Here is a 14,792-nt window from a genome sequence, read left to right as displayed (position 1 = left end):
CATAATTTGAGTAGAATGAAAAGTGGTGGAGGGATATAAGTGATGTTGAAGAAATGTAGAATTGAAAATATCATGTCCAGAATACATATATTGAAGTTTTTCAGTAAGTAATACTAAGTATTAAATTTCCATAATATTATTTTCTGAAAAAAAGGTATCAGAAAATGAGACAAATGGTAGCTTATACTGTATAGAAAAAATGAATAATAGCTTAGCTCTCCTTGTCAATTTTCTCATTTGTTTCTGTGTATCATGAGGATAGGTATTTTAAGTATTTCCCATACTAGCTTATCAAGACTCTAAGTGGGGTCAAATAAACTAATAAATTCCTCATTCAAAGGTTCTTTCATTTTTTTTATGCTTACCAGTATAAGACAATATAGCACATAAACTTCAATTTTACAAACTTTTATTAAGTACCTATTGTATTCATAGAATTTTGACAATCATTGGCAATATTTATATTTTTAAAAATGCCTTGTCCTTAAAGAGATTGCATTCTACTGGAAATATGTAGAATTTACAAATATTAGAAAATGCAATACATTTGAAGGAGAGAATGATAACAACTAGGGGACCAGGAAAGGATTACCATAGAAGGGAGTATCACCATTGAACCTTGAACAAAGCTAATGACTCTAAGTTCTAGAGGAAAAGATCAGCATGGGGGAGTAACAAATTGTTGAAAGGCACCGAGATAGGAAATTCATTGCTGATTTGGGGTGGGGGTAGTAAATACTAGAGGTCAGTTTGAAATAAAATGCAGATTGTATGAAACAAAAGTCTATGAGATAAGCACTATTGCCAAGCAATTGTCCCACATGTAGCTGTACAAGACAGCTTACCTAAAGCTTCAAGGCACTCAGGAGAGATGGGGAAATCACTTTCCACGGCAGTCAAATCACCACCGAAGTGTTGACTACCTTCTCCCCTCGCTCCCTAATGGAGACAATTCAATCCTAAAATCAAGAGCTTTTGGAATTGTAGCATCTCCTAACCCAACAGATTTACTTCCAGCCAAAATACACTAGCAATCATTAAGGAAAAAAATACCACTGTTTAGGTGCTAAACTTCCTCATTGTCCCCAGTTACAACTTCAGATAAATAGCTACGGACAGATTAGCCCAGGAGCCATGGGAGTGGCAACATCCTCCAGATCAACAGTCTCATCTCACAGCTGTCACCTGCAGAAGCAACTCCAATGGAGAAAGGGCCAGCTAACCCCATCCACTGCTAATGAAATATCATGTACTGGGTAGTTAAGCCAGCCTAATGAAAGCAGAAGGTCACTATGAGGGAAAGATAAAACAGGCACCAAGCACATCAAATCATTATGGCCACCTTGACAATCATTGCCCCTTAGCTTCTAATATTGCCATCTCAGTACACTGAACCTGGCTTGTTGTTCTTCATACTTGAAGAGAATCAAAATGGCTTTCCTATGTTTGGGTCAATCTACAGTGTATCCATCTGTGGCTATTCAAACCAGTATGAGCTCAGAAGCCCTTACCATAGGTTGGGCACAAATAGTTTGTATGAACATTTAGAATGGAGCATCTCACATGTTATAGGCAAGAAGAGAAGGTTAGCATTCCCGTTGGTAAGAATGGAAAAGATCCTAGTGGCCTTTACAACATGTATGCAGGTAAAACATTGCCACCTCCTCTGTGGCATCTAACCCTGAATTTAAGAACCTCAGGAATAGCTGTCAATTTTCTGGTGCTTTTAGTCATCATCCTTGGAAGCAACTTGTGAGGAGATGTCACCTGATATTTGCTCCTAAATGTGTAATGACCAGGGACTTAGGTCTTCAGAAAGAAAGTTCTTAATACAGGAGTCCTTGTAAAATTGTTCAACATTAGAAACTGATATGATTTTATTAGAAGAAATGAAATTAAAGCAAAAAAATTAACATCTGATTTTTCACTATGTCAAAAGGACCATGAAACATTTTCATCTGACGTGTGGCTGAAAACTTCCACTTGTATTGTCTCCCACATCGGAATGTGTGTCCTTGTGAACAAGGTCTGTCTTAAGTATTTGTACATTTGTATTTTCTATGTGTATATCCAGCACTTTGCATAGTGCTTTGAACATAGTAAACAATTAATCAATATCTTGTTCATTAATTAATTCATTTATGTATAGAAATGTAAGAATGAAAATGACATTTACAGAAGTTTGCAAGTATTAAGCTAAGGATTTTGAATTTCATTTTAAAAAAATAGGGAGCTACTGAAGATTAAATAGAAGTGATGGTCAGATATTTGCCTTAAAAGATTATTTTGGCAGATATATGGAAGATGGATTGAAGAGAAGAAAGACTGGAAGCAAGGAAAGTAATTCAGAGACCGTCACAACAGTCCTCAGAATGGGTGTTTGTGAAATTTAAAATAACTGAAATTTCCTTTTAATAACTTATCCATTTCCTTTATATGCTGTGAAGAATGACACATTTCTGTACCCCTTGGTGATGTTGGGCACAAAGGTAAACATGATTATACTGGTTCTTTTTTTCCCCATATGGTATAGCTGACAGATCTGTGAACTTGTGTCTGGATATTCCCTAAATCTTCCTCTCTTCTTCAGAATTTCTTGGTGCTTAATGCTTAGGTGCCTTCAGAGTTATGATTGCCCTGCCTTGTAATCTTTTATCTCTAAAGATATTATTGATATCAGTTTTTTCATGATTCTCATAGGATCCTCAATGTCCCTCACCACTTCCTAGGCCTATCAGTGATATGATTATTTGGTGCTTTTCTCTCAAAACCTCTAGATAGCATCTAAATATTCTCCCTATGTCTCATACTGACTACAGAAATGATGTCCAGATCTTTCAGAAGCAGTGCTTTAAAAGGCCCTCCTGACTCTTCAGTTGTACTGCAGTTTCAAGTAAATCCTATTCCGTTGATTCACACTTATACCTCCTCCCTATTGCTTGCAAATAAATATAGGGAGAAGTGTATTAGTATTCCCCTGGGATGGAGCAAGTTGTTATATGACTCAAGGTGCAGCCTAGAATATACTGTCGTACACATTATTCCTTCCTATTGGAGATGAAACTCGAGTTAAAATTGAAGTAAGCTAAAGATTCTAAGTGGCAGAAGTGAAAGGAGAATGTATTCTAAGGATGGAGGGAGCTTGAACAGAGATATTAAGATGGGGCAGTGATGTGTCCAAGGAACTTGACATGAGTTACACATTATTTTTTCCTATGGTTTCCAAAAGGTTATATTGGTTCCAAGATCCTTTGCTATTACATTATTCTCCTAAATAACTACAGCAATTAAACTCAATAACAGCTATGATTTAAATCTCCAAATTGAAAAAAAGAGAAGTGTTAACTAAAGTCAGAGCAGTTTCCAAATTCACTTATAATTACATTTACGTTTTAAAAAGAAAATTTTAATTTACTTTTGGATTTAAATTTCTAGCTAGATTTAAAATAGTTTGAGATTAAAGAATGTGTGAAATTCAGTGAACTATTTGAAATAAGCATGTTGAACCTTTTCTTTATGCTTCATTAAAGAAATTATAGCTCACTGATTGAAGGTAAAAAAAATAAAGTTTAGATCACTTATATTTAGGCTAAACAGCTAAGAGGGAAGGGAATGAAACAATTATATATCCTATAAAGAATCTAAACACCCATGCATTGCTATTTAAGGAATTTTCTAGATTATTGTTGGTAGGAATGAGTTTAAGGATTTGAATTCTTCCAAAGGAGGGGGGGGGAATTGCCCTATAGAGAAATGACTTTCCTATATTATATATTACTTATATTATTTTTATTGACTATATATTATTTAATATACTTCAGTGAAATAGGAAGTTATAAACCAAAGACAGAAAGATTAGAGGAAAGATCCCAGATAGCAGATATTAACTAGGGAAGAATTACATTAAGAAACTAAAGCTATCAATCACGTATGAAGATAAATCTTTGATTAATGGAAGAGTATCTAAACCATATAAAATCATTCTTGATCTTAGAATTTCCATGTCCCAAGTTTCTGAGCTGTATCATCAGGCTCCTTGAAAGCTAAATTTGAGACTTAGAAGTAGGTGAAATCCCTGGAAGTCTTGAAGAAATTAAACTCCAGACTGCAAATGAGAAATTAAATTATACTAAAAAATGTTTACTATTCATACTGAAATAACTTCGGATATTTATGATGGCAGAACTAGAGATAAGTGACTTTGGTTGGAAAAAGATAAGAATTAAATTTTAAGGTGAAGACAATGCACCTTTATTGACTGAGCTGTGAAAAATGCTATGGTAGTAGTACAAATAAAAAGTAAAATACAGTAATGATTAAATACTACAAACATGGGTAAAATGAAGTTGAGTAGGAGAAAACAATTTTGACTGAACAAATAATGAATTAAAGAAAATCAGGAGAAGTAGATGGGAAGTAGCTGATCATCACGCTAGTTTTGATTGATTTATGTGTTGGAGTTATATAATTGGAATACTTAAAAGCTACTTATCAAGTGATTAAATGAAGTCTTTCAGAAAGAATACACCAGTATCAGGCCTGAAAAACAGAATACCCATGCAATAAATTCACCTTACAAGTATTGCAACAAACACAATAATATTTTATTACATTAGGTGTTTTGATTACAACTAAACTCATTAGGTCCACTTGATAGTTACCCTAATCACCATTTCAGAATCTAAATAACCAAGCCTATCAACTAATTTGGTATTTTAGTTTTGGCAATGTTTGTTCCATATAGTTACTATGAGCATTATTAATCACATGAAAGTAATGTATTTATAGATCATTCCATTTTTCCTGGCAAGCGTATGGACTTAAACTGTATAAAAAAGATCCCTTTAGAATGATCTAATGACTTATGTAGTCACACACATATACACACATATGTACACATATAAATATGCATATACATATATACATATACCTATTTCCCAATTACATATAATAAATTTAATTTTTTTTCAAAAATTGAGCTCCAGATTCTATCCTTCTCTACTGCCCTCCATGCTTAAGAAAACATGAAGTTTGGTATTAATTATACATGTGAAATCATGCAAATCATATTCCAATATTATCCATGTTACAAAAGGAAACAGACAAAAAAGAAAAAAAATTTAAAAACGATGTTTAAATCTTCATTCAGAGTTCATTAGTTTTCTCCCTGAAGGTAGATAGCATTTTTCATCCTCGGTACTTTGGAATTGTCTTGTATCATTGACTTAAAAAGAAAAGCAGAGTCTTTTGCAGTTAATCATCCTTACAATAATCTATGCTCCGTATTATGCTCTGGCAATGTTTACTACACGTTGCATAAGTTCATATAAGACTTCCAAGGTTTTGATTTGTTCTTCTTAAGCCATACTACTCATCATTTGTTATAGCACAATAGTATTCCATCATAATCACATACCATACTTTGTTCAGCCATTCTCCAACTGACAGTTATGTCACTGATTTCCAATTCTTTGCCAACACACACACACACACACACACACACACACACACACACACGCACACAGAGTTTCTATGAACATCATTATTTAAATAAGACCTTTTTTTCTGTTTTCTTTTATGTCTTTGTGACATAGACCTGGTAACTCTATTTCTGGGCCAAGGGTATGCACAGTTTTATAGCCCTTTAGGTGCAGTCAAAATTGTTCTCCAGAGTGGTTGGACTGGTTCACAACTCTACCAACTGTGTATTAGTATCTAAATTTTTCCACATTCCTTCCAACATTTTTCATTTTCTTTCTCTGTCATGTTGGACAATCTGATCAGTATGATACGATAATTTTAAGTTGTTTTAATTTGTATTTCTCTAATAAGTATTGATTTGAACATTTTTTTATGTGACTATTGATAAATTTAATTTTTTTTTTCTGAAAACTTCCTGCTCATGTATTTTGAACATTCATCAACTGAGAAATGGATCTTATTTTTATAAAACTGGCTCAGTTTTCTGTATATTTAAGAGGTGAGGCCTTGATCAGAGATTCTTCCTGTAAAATTCCCCCACACAGTTTTCTGCTATCCTTCTAACTTTGGTTGCATTAATTTTGTTTGTGCAAAACTTTTAATTTCATATAACTAATATGATCCATTTTACTTCTCATAACTTTATGTCTTGTTTGGTCATAAGCTGTTCTTATCCAAAGATCTGACAAATACATTGTTCCATGCTCCTCTAATTTACTTTTAATATTATTACTCATATCTAAATAACTTATCCACTTTGACCATATTTTGGCATATGGTATGAGAAATTGTTCAGTTCAGTTTCTGCCAAACTGAGTTTCAGTTTTCCCAGCAATTTTTGTCAAAAGTTGAATTTTTACTCCAAAAGCTGGAATTGTGGGAGTTATTAAACACTAGATAGCGATGGTCATTTACTACTATGTACCGTGTGTCACTTCTTTCACATTTGTTATAGTTTTTTCTTTGATTCTCCTTATATTGTTCACCTTTTCCTCTTTAGATGAATTTTATTTTTTTTCACTAGTTACATAAAATAATGCTTTGATTGGTATGGCACTCAATAAGTATATTAACTTAGGTAGAATGTTCCTTTTGTCATATTGTCTCAGCCTACTCATGAGCACTTAATGTTCCTCCAAATATTTAGGTATATTTTTATTTCTGTGAAAACTATTTTGTAATTACGTTCATAGAATTCTTGGGTTTGTCTTAGTAGGTAAATTCCCAAGCAATTATTATAATAGACTTTCTCTTTCTAACTGTTCCTATTAGATGTTGTTGGTTAGATAGATAAATGGATAGATAGATAGATAGATTAAATAGATAGATAGATAGATAGATAGATAGATAGATAGATAGATAGATAGATAGATAGATAGATGGATGGAAAGAAATTTCAGGGATGCCCATCAGCTGGGGAATGGTTAAACAAGTTGTGGTATATGATTAAGATGGAATACTACTTTGCTATAAGACATGATGAGCTCAATGATTTAGAAAAAAAACATGGAAAGACTTGCATGAAATAATGAAGTGTGAAATGAACAGAAGCAAAAGAACATCATATATAGTAACAAAAATATTGTTTTAAGAACAACTTTGAGCAAACAAGTTATTTTGCCTATTATAAATTCTCAAATTCACCATAAAGGACATATGAGGAAAGATGCTATCTGTATCCAGAGAAACAATTGATAAATAAAAGCATGTATGAAACAATTTCATATATGTGTGCATGTATGTACACACACATTTATTTATATATACATGCGTACACAAACACACACCTATTTGTGCGTAGTATCTATCTCTAGGGATGAAGGGGGGAAGTAGGAGGAAAGAAAGAAAAGAAATTTACATGACAATTGTGGTGTTATTTAAAAGGAATATCAAGTTGTGCATAGTAGATTTGTAGTGTCGTGTGCAATCTTCTTTTTTATCGTGCTATGTTATTAAAATGCTTGTTTTATCCCATAAATTAAAAATAAAAGAAAGAAAAGAAAGCTGATAATGAGTTTATTTTATATCCTGCCACTTTGTAGTGGTTAATTGTTTCAACTAGTTTTTTAGTTGACTTAAATATATCTTCATATCAGCTACAAAAAGTGATAGATTTATTTCTTCATTGCCAATTCTAATTCCTTCCATTTCTTTTTCTTGTCTTATTTCTATAGCTGGTATTTCTAACCTAATATTGAATAAAATTGATCATAATGGGACATCCTTACTTCATCCTTCATCTTACTGAGAAGGCTTCCTGCTTATCCCCATTGTTGATGATTTTAGTTAGAATCTACTTATCATTTTTAAAAAGGCTTCATTTATTCCTATACTTTCTAGTGGTTTTTTTTAATAAAAATTGATGTTGTATTTTGTCAAAGGCTTTTCCTACATGTATTGAGATAATTATCTAATTTTCGTTATTTTTTCTTATTGATATGGTCAGTTATGCTTATAGTTCTCCTAATATTGAACCAGCCCTGTATCCCTGGTATACATCTTACGTTGTCATAGTGTATGATCTTTGTGATATATCTGTGATCTCTTTGCAAATATTTTACTTAACAATTTTACAGCTGTATTCATTAAAGGAATTATTCTATAGTTTTCCCCCTCTATTATTGTTTTCTCTGATTTGGATATCAAACATATTTGTGTCATTAAAGGAATTTGGTGGTATTCCTTCTTGATGTATTTCTTAAGATAACTGATATAGTATTGGGAATAATTGTTCCTAAAATGTTTAGTAGAATTCATTTGCAAAACCATCTGGTAAGATAGTGGATTAGAGGTAGCCCAGGTGATTTCTCTTAACATTCCCATCCAAAATATTTTAAAATAATGACTTGAATCAAATTTTTGAATGGCAGAGCTAAAAAAAAAGTCAGGGTGAGACATTTTTCCATCTTAGGAAAACACCAGGGGTCAGCAGGAGAAATTTGTGACACCAGGGTGGAGGCCTGTGATGTGCCCACATGTGTTGCCGCAGCAACACTGGCCAAAGTAATTGCAGCTTCAGAAGCTCTCAGTCCAGAAACAATATGAAAGTCAGATAACTGGTCAGAAAAAGGTTAGAGGGGACTCTTTGCTGTAACTGAATATGTCTAGCACTGATTGGCAACGTGTTGTCCATAGGCAGTTCTGGTCTGCAGCTGTGTAACAGAAATGAGCACTGTGGGTCAGTCACAAGGGAGAAGTGCCCCTGCTTTTAGTTGCAAAGCAAAGAGGAACGCTAGCACATGTGGCTTCAGGGGACAGGAGGCCCTTCCTGGGTAAAAATCACGGCTCAGAGCAAGAGAATGGTGATCATAGGTCTCCCAAGTTCACCTCACCTTGGAAGCATCAAAAATTTGTAGACCCCCCAAAACTAGCTCTTAGAAGAATAGCACAAAAAAGCACGAAGCTTGGAACAGTGCCTCTCCACTGCCAGGTTGACAAAGTTCAACTTTAACATAAAGGTCAAAGTAAAAGAAAAGTGGTTAGAAAAACAAGCAAAGAAAAAAAACAATAAAAAAATAACAATTTGACCATGAAAAGCTACTTGGTGGCAGGGAAGACTAAGGCATGAACTCAGAAGAATATGAGAATGTGAAAACAGCTGAAAAAAAACCCTCAAAGAAAAAAGCTTATTGGAATGAAACCAAACAAAATTTCATGGAAGAAGATGAATGGTAGAGAGAGATAAGTGATAGAAAAAATGGGAAAAAAATGAGGGTGATACAAGAAAATTATGAAAAGAGAATTAACAGCATGGTAAAAGAAGCACAAAAATAATGAAGAAAATAACACTGTAAAACAGAATTGGTCAAATGGTAAAAAGAGGTATACAAATTCAGTGAAGAAAAGAACTTCTTAAGAAGCAGAATTGGCAAAAAGGAAAAGGAGGTACAAAAATTAACTAAAGAAAAGAACTCCTTAAAAAGAGAATTGGCCAAATGGAAAAAGAGGTACTAAGTTTGAAGAAAATAATCCCTTAAAATTTGAATTGGGTGAATGGAAGCTAGTAACTTAATGATACATTAAGAAACATTAACACAAGGTAGAACAAATGAAAAAAAATAGAGGAAAATGTGAAATATCTGATCAGAAAAATAACTGCTCTTCCTCTTCTCCATCTTCCTTCTGTTTGAAGCCATAAAGGCAGAGATGTGCAGCTTCAGTGGGTACAAGATCTACCTGGGTCACTGGAGACGCTCAGCCCACATGGACGGGAAGGTTTTCCAATTTTTGAATGCAAAAATGTGAGTCCGCACTCTTTTCAGAGAGGAACCCCTGGCAAATCAGTTGAACTGTCCTTTATAGAAGAAAACAGAAGAAGGGATAGTCAGAAGAGATTCAAAAGAAAAGAACTCATTGGGCTGTTAAATTCCAGAGGGCTATCGCTGGAGCTTCTCTTGCTGATATAATGGCCAAGAGGAGCCAGAAACCTGAAATTCACAAGGCCCAATGAGAGTAAGCTATCAGGGCTGCCAGGCAAGGAAAAAAGGCTAAGCAAGCAACTAAGAAGATAGCTGCATCTGCTGCTAAGGATACTACAAAGGCTGCACCTAAACAAAAATTTCTGAAGCCTGTGAAAGTTTCTGCACCCAGAGTTGGTGGAAAACGTTAATTGTCCACTAAATTGGATTAAGTAAAATAAAATTGGAAGCAAAAAGAAGTAACTGACCTAGAAAATAGATCAAGGAGAGGTAATTTAAGAATTTGAGTACGTCAAGTACATACATGATCAAACCCTAAATATTATAAAGAAATTATCAAAGGACAATCCACTTGGTAGTTTAAACTCAGAAGGTACACAAAAATTGAATAAATCCACCTATCACTAGCCATAATAAAAACTTTCAGGAATGTTATAACCAAATTCCAGAGCTCCAAGATAAAAGGTAAAATACTTCAAGCAGCCAGAAAGAAATAATTCAAATATTGTTGAGCCGCAGTCAGGATCACATAAGATTTAGTGGCTTCCACATTAAAGGAATAAAAATTTGAAATTTATTCAGGAAAGTAAAGGAGGTAGGATTACTGCCAAAAAATAACCCACCCAGCAAAACTGAGTATAATCCTACAAGGGAATAAAAAAAGGTAAACCTAAAAGAGTAATCATGAGGGTCTCAAAAAATTATACTTTTTTACATTCCTATATGGAAAGATGGTATTTGTAACTCCTAAGAATTTTATCATTATTAAGGCAGGTAAAAGGAGTTTACATAGACAGAAGGCATGGATATGAGTGAATAAATTAGATGATCTATCAAAAAATATCAAGGGGTGAGAAAGAGGGATGCGCTAAGAGATGGGGGAAAGAAGATGTAGAATGGGAATTTTTTTTCACATAAAAAGGTCATTTATGGAAAAGCTTTTACAACGGAGGGAAAAACTGGGAAGTGGTGGGCAATGCTTGAAGCTCACTCTAATTGACATTGGTTCAAAGAAGGAAGAATACACACACACACATACACATACACACACACACACACACACACACACACACACACACACACACACTTGCTCTTTCTCTCAGTTGAGTATAGAAATGTAACTTATCCAAGAGGGAAATAGGAAAGTAAGGAGAAAGGTGGAGATGATTAAAAGGAGGGCAGAATAAGGGAGGCAGTGGTTAGAAGGAAAATAAACTTTTGAGGAGAGACAAGATAAAAAGAGAAAGAAGAAGAAACAGAAGAACATGCAATGGACGGGAAAGCAGTTAGTAATCATAACTGTGAATGTGAATGGAATGAGCACACCCATAAAACACAAGTAGATAGCAAAATGGATTAGAAGCCAGAATCCAAAATATGTTGTTTCCAAAACATGCACTTAAAATAGAAAGACTCACATGGCATTAAACTAAAGGGCTAGGTAGAATCTAATGTGCTTTAGCTAAATTAAAAAAAAAAGGCAGAGGTAACAAACACGATCTCAAAGTAAAAGAAAAATAAACCTAATTAAAAGAGATACTCAGGAAAATTATATTTTGCTCATAGATACCATAGACAATGAAGTAATATAAAAATCTATAGCAAATTTCATTTCCAAAATACAGACTGAGTATAGAACTGACTCAAATTTGTAAAAATAACAGCCATTTACTAATTCACAAATAGTCAAGGGATATAAACAGGAAGTTTTCAGAAGGAATCAAAGCCATCAATAGTCATAAAAATTCTCTAAATCACTATTGATTAGAATAAGGCATATTAAAAACAAATCTAATGTACTGACTCACACTTATCGTTAAAAACAAATGCAGAAGGGGTTGAAGGAAAAAAATATACTAATGGAGTACTAAATAATTTGGAACTATGCACAAAATGTTATAAATCTGCATACCCTTTGACTCAGCAATAATATTACTAGGTCTGTATTTGAAAGGGATCAAAGTAAAAGGAAAAAAGAAACTCTCTCTCTCTCTCTCAATATATATATATATATATATATATATATATATATATATAATATATATATACATATATATATATATATATATATATATATATATATACATATATATATATGTATATACATACATATGTGTATATATATGCATATACATATATGTGTGTATATACATATGTATAATCAGCCCTTTTTGTTGTGGGAAAGAATTAAAAATTGAGGGAATGCTCATCTCACAGATGGGTTGGTTAGGAGGGACAGAATTAAGAATTCAAAATAAAAAGCAAGAATATTTAAAATAAATCAATATTAAGATTAAAAAAAACTTTATCTGATCCTGGTGATCCTTTCTTAGGATCCATTGATGACTTGCCCAATTTCTAAGATTGTTTATTTAAGTACTTTATTTCCTCTTCTTTTAATGTGGTCAGGTTATGGATTTATAAATATTCATCCATTTCACTCAGATTGTCAGGTTTACTGGCATGCAATTGGGCAATATAACTCCTAATAAATATTTCAATTTCATCTTCATTGGTGGTACATTTACCCTTTTCATTGCTCAAAATGGTATTTTGGCTTTCTTTTTTTTAACCACAGTAACCAAAGATTTATCTTTTTTTTTTTTCCATAAAACCAGCTCAGACTTTTTACTTCAATTTTTTTATCTTCAATTTTATTGTTCTTTCCTTTGGTTTTCATGTTTTCTATTTTGGTACTTAATTAGGTATTTTTAATTTGTTCTTTTTCTAGTTTTTTTTTTGCATGTCTAATGTATTGATCTTCTCTTTTCCCTATTTCATTGATGTATGCATGTAGAGATATAAATTTTTCCCTCTGTACTGCTTTGGCACCACCTCTCACATTTTTCTCTGTTGTCTCACTGTTGTCATTCTCTTTAACATAATTGTTTATTATTTCTATGATTTGTTCTTTGACCCACTCATTCTCTTCGATTAGATTATTTAGCTTTCAATTAATTTTTACTCTATGCCTCCATGGTTATTTATTGAATATAAATTTCATTACACTATGGTCTGAAAATGATGCACTTAATATTTCTGCCTTTGTGCATTTTATTGTGAGATTTTTTGCCCTAATACATTTGGATTTTTTGTAACGGTGTCATGTGCAGTTGAGAAAAAGGTACACACCTTTCTTTTCCCATTTAGTTTTTTCCAGACGTCTATCATAGCTAACTTTTCTAAGATCCTATTCATCTCCTTGACTTGTTTCTTATTTTTTTATGGTTAAATTTATCTAACTCTGAAAAGGAAAATTGAAGTCCCCCACCAGTATATATTTACTGCCTATGTCATCCTATAATTCATTTAATTTTTCCTTTAAGAATCTGGATGCTCTACCAGTAGTGAAGATGGTAGAGTAAGCAGGAAATTGTTGTAGCTCTCCCATATTCAACTCCCAGCAACAATTAAATAGTGCCCTAGAACAAATCCTGGAAAAGCTGAGGCAGCATGAAGGTGGGGGTAGAAGAGAAACTTAAAGGATCATCAAGTAAGGTTCATCTCACTAAGATAAAAGGGAAACACAGTTTGGACAGGGAGCATCCTGGCAAGCCAGCAGCAAGCCCCACCTTAGGAAACCATCAGGAGAGCCTGAGCTCCAGTCCAGTGGAACAGGCAAATGCCAAGGCCAGGAACCCCCATGTGCCTTAGCAAATCCAGGGGAAAAAGCAGATTCTGGTTTTGAGAGCCACCACATGCTTCAGTGCAGCCCAGGGCAAACAGATATCCTCCAGGGGCAGACTTTTGTGTGCTTCACTGTAGGCCTGGGAAGCACAGAAAAACCCCACCTGGCCTCAGCACATGTTTGACACCACCACCAGGACCCCAGCTTAGCAATAGGTAAGCTGCCAGGCCCTCTACAGCCTCCAGCAGTGCCAATGACCCCCCCCCACTTCACTCCCTCAGCAAAGATTCAGACACAATAGCCACCCAGGGTCCTCAGGGCAACATCAGCACAGCACTAGGTAAAGAGCTAGGGCCTGCAGTTATTGGTACAAGAAGCCTGACACAGATCAATTTTCACCCTGGGAATAGAGATCATATTTAAAAGCAATATAAAGAAAAAAAATTAGCAAAAAATAACAACTAGAAAGAATCTGGCCATAAAAAATTATTACAGTGACAGGGAAGACCAAGACACAAACTCGGAAGAGAACAGCAATGTCAAAACACCTTTGGGCAAAACTCAAAGAAAAATGAGAAAGAACTCATGGAAGTGTTCAAAAAAGGAGCTTAAAAATTGTATAAGAGAGATAGAAAAAAATGAGAAAAGAAATGAGAGTGATTAAAGATAATTAAGAAAAAAAAGAGGCAATAGTTTGGAAAACTGCTTAAAAAGTAGAATTGGCCAAATGGAAAAGAATGTACAAAAGCTAACTGAGGAGCACACCTTAAAAGTTAGAATTCGGCAACTGGAAGTTAATGACTCTATGAGACATCAAAAATCAATCAAATAAATTCCAAAGGGAGAAAAAATGGAAGAATATTTAAAATACCTTATGAGGGAGGGAAAAAAAAAACTGACCTGGAAAATAGATCCAGGAGGGACAACATCAGATCACTGGATTACTTGAATGCCATAATCAAAAGGAGAAGCTGGACAGAATTTTTCAAGAAATTATGAAGGAAAACTACCCAGATGTCCTGGAACCAGAGAGAAAAATAGGCATGGAAAGCATCCAGCAATCACCTAAGGAAAGAGATCACAAAATAAAAAGAAAAGAAAGACCAAGGAGGGGAAGATTCTGGGAAGATGGAGGAGTAGGTCAAAAATTTCAAGCTCTCCAGACTTCTCCCCACCCCCCCCCAAAAAAAAGACAAAGTAGCTCATCAGAGCAAATGTAGAATGATAAAAATAAACAAGAGTTGGGGCAGAACAGAGGGCCTCCT

At 34.0% G+C, this 14,792-nt stretch overlaps 1 non-coding gene and 1 pseudogene across 1 annotated transcript; both read left to right on the top strand.

Moving 5' to 3' along the window:
• The first annotated feature begins 1,549 nt into the window (after window positions 1-1,549).
• On the top strand, window positions 1,550-10,090 carry LOC110201171 (large ribosomal subunit protein eL24 pseudogene; annotated as a pseudogene).
• Window positions 1,564-1,691, top strand: LOC144454153 (U6atac minor spliceosomal RNA). Its single transcript, XR_013486659.1, has one exon. It is a non-coding gene; the product is annotated as a U6atac minor spliceosomal RNA (small nuclear RNA).
• Window positions 10,091-14,792: the final 4,702 nt, after the last annotated feature.

Source organism: Phascolarctos cinereus, unplaced genomic scaffold (genome assembly GCF_003287225.1).
Source record: "Phascolarctos cinereus isolate Bilbo 61053 unplaced genomic scaffold, phaCin_HiC Scaffold_4;HRSCAF=312, whole genome shotgun sequence".
Taxonomy (NCBI): domain Eukaryota; kingdom Metazoa; phylum Chordata; class Mammalia; order Diprotodontia; family Phascolarctidae; genus Phascolarctos; species Phascolarctos cinereus.
This window is presented reverse-complemented; position numbering and strand designations above follow the sequence as displayed.